The sequence below is a fragment of the Syngnathus typhle genome, unplaced genomic scaffold (assembly GCF_033458585.1).
Source record: "Syngnathus typhle isolate RoL2023-S1 ecotype Sweden unplaced genomic scaffold, RoL_Styp_1.0 HiC_scaffold_180, whole genome shotgun sequence".
Taxonomy (NCBI): Eukaryota; Metazoa; Chordata; class Actinopteri; order Syngnathiformes; family Syngnathidae; genus Syngnathus; species Syngnathus typhle.
Genome location: NW_026872086.1, coordinates 80,001 through 82,500, shown reverse-complemented (window position 1 = coordinate 82,500; position 2,500 = coordinate 80,001). Strand labels below are relative to the sequence as shown.

Below are 2,500 nucleotides of genomic sequence, written 5' to 3'. Positions count from 1 at the left end.
TGTGGGCGGCGCCTAGTGGTATGGAACGGAGGCCAGGACGAGTGGGCGGGTGTCACGTGGATGCCTGTGTGCTCGCTTGGACCTTTGCCGAATGCGTTTCTCAAATCCTCTTGGGGCGAATATGTGGTGTACGGGGGTAGTGGCCAGTTTGTTGCAGGCCGCTTCCCTCCCCGTTGATGAGCTCCATAGCTCTCTGGGCTTTTGTAGCTCCGGGCAGTTGGGTTGCGAGTTGTCTGTTGGCCAGCTTTACGGGGGGTGAGTCTGACACTATGTGGCAGGCCTCTCCTTAGTGGGTTGGACTGCGGTGGCTTACGAGTTGGTTGCTAGGCTGCGTGGCCTAGCGGACGGCTGCTCGGGGTGGATCTCGATGTATAGCTCTATAGTATCGGGGAACTTTGTTCTCCTGTGTGTTCTCACGGTAGTGAGGCAGTAGACATGTCTAATATCTTACAGACCACCCAGGAAGGCCGTTCTGGGTTACCAAAAATGGGCGGAGGCGCAGCTAGGTGAGGGGCTGCTGCTGCTCGAGCTACCTCCCCGGGACGTGCTTGAGGTTGGGCACGTGCGCGGCCAGCGGATCAACCTCTCCGGGGGCCATGGGGACCAACCACCGGAGGCATTGCTCGGGGTCCCCAAACGGCTTGTAGTCACTTCTACGGGCCATGGTTGCAAAAACTCCTTGGTTAGGAAGTCCGTATAGACAGAGGCACAGGATCAGAGCCACAGTCAGTCAGGCCGAAGGAGCGGGTGGACCCCGGCTGGCGAAGCTCTTGAGAACTCCTCAGTGGTGTCAATGACCTCCGTTGCCTCGGGTATGAGAGTTGGGGTGGCGGGGGTCGTGTTAGCGCTGCAGCCTGCTCTCCGAGGCAGCGTGAATGAAGGAGCGGGAGAGGGCCCGTCTGGAAATCGGCATAAGGGGGTCCGAGGCCTCCGGACCAAGTGATGGTAGGAGTCTCGGATGGTGAAGCTTATGGAAAGGTACAGGAATCATAAGCGGAGAATGTGTTGTTGGAAACGGAGAGTCTGGAGAGCAGGTGAGGTGGAATGGGGGTCCCTGTGCGGTCGTGCGGCAGGCGGTGCGTCCGGTGTGCGTTGGCGAGCCCTGGATGCCAGGGCGACGCCCCAGAAATGGACCTGCCCCCCGTCGCCTCCAGATCTGGTGGAGAATAGAGTTCTGGGGGAACTGCTGGCGGGGGGTGAGGAGCATCGGGCCACCGCTGCCTTAGTCAAGAAAGCAGGTCAGGAGCCTAGCCTGATCGAGTCCTCTGCTTTGGATCTCATGAAAGCCCTGGGGGGTAAGGTAGTATGGCCGACAAAGTCCGCGAGGTCCAGACCTCAAGACCAATGGAAGACGGGTTGGGCGAGGCGGCTCGTCCAACGTGGGAGAGTGTTCTAGCACCAGCAGCGCGGCTATTCTGTAGTGAAGAAGGGGCTGGCACGGCGGATCTTGGATGGTCTGACGCCCCTTAGATGTGATTTGCCGCTGGAGTTGGTGGATGGACACTTTGGAGTAAGTGGGAAACGGTCAGGCCGTTTTATGGACTAAGGGCTTGGAGGTGGGACTGACCGCGGATAACGAACCATTCTACCACCCAATCCTGGGGCAGGGAGTTGTATCTAACTTGGCTAAGGTGAGGAATTGCTCTGCATCGGGCCCAGACGGGATCAGGAAGCAGGCTCTTCTTGACTGGGACCCGGACGGTACGCAACTGGCGAGGCTGTTTACGACATGGATGGTGCGTGGAGTCGTTCCCCAAGTCTTCAAGGAGTGCAAGACCCGGTTGCTACCCAGATCAACTGACCCTACTGAGCTGGATATAGTATCTAGCTGGAGGCCTGGGACTGTGGGGTCAGTCGTGCTGGGGTTGTTTGGGCGGTTGATGGTGATGAGGCTAGCGCGAGCCTGTCCTGTTGGCCCCCGGGCAGCGTGGTTTCGTCGCCGGCGCGAGTGGTTGCGAAGGACCCTCGTGATTCTTGATTAATCGGATCATGGGGCGCTCGAGGTCGGCTGGCGTGCCGCTAGCGGTCGTGTTCATTGGCTTTGCGAAGGCTTTCGACTCGGTTTCTCATGACCATGTCCTGTGTGTGCTGGGAAGCTTGGGCGTAGACAGACGTGTAATCGAGGTGATCCGTCACTCGTATGTGGGCTGCTCGACCAGTGTGGGTTGCGGAGGCGCCTACTCCGAACCCATCTCCATGAAGGTTGGTGTTAAGCAAGGCGATCCAATGTCCCCACTGTTTTTCAACCTCGCTATGGATTCTCTCGTCCATAGCCTCGAACGCAAAAGAAGTCACCTGGTCTGGGGCAACCGCCGAATTGCCGCGTTGGCCTTTGCGGATGATTTAGTCCTGCTGAGTGGCTCGGAGGAAGGAATGGAGAAGAACTTGGTGGTCGGACGAGCAGGTGAGTATGGGGCTGCAGATGATTACGGCGTCGGCGTTAAAGCCTTCGCAGAAGATACTGGTGTGCTGCACATTCTTACTCCCGAGAGTCACCTTC

The 2,500-nt window shown here is 58.4% G+C and overlaps 1 pseudogene; it reads left to right on the top strand.

Annotated features, from left to right (window-relative positions):
• The window catches only part of LOC133148835 (28S ribosomal RNA), an 8,639-nt pseudogene that overhangs the window by 3,386 nt on the left and 2,753 nt on the right, over positions 1-2,500 (top strand).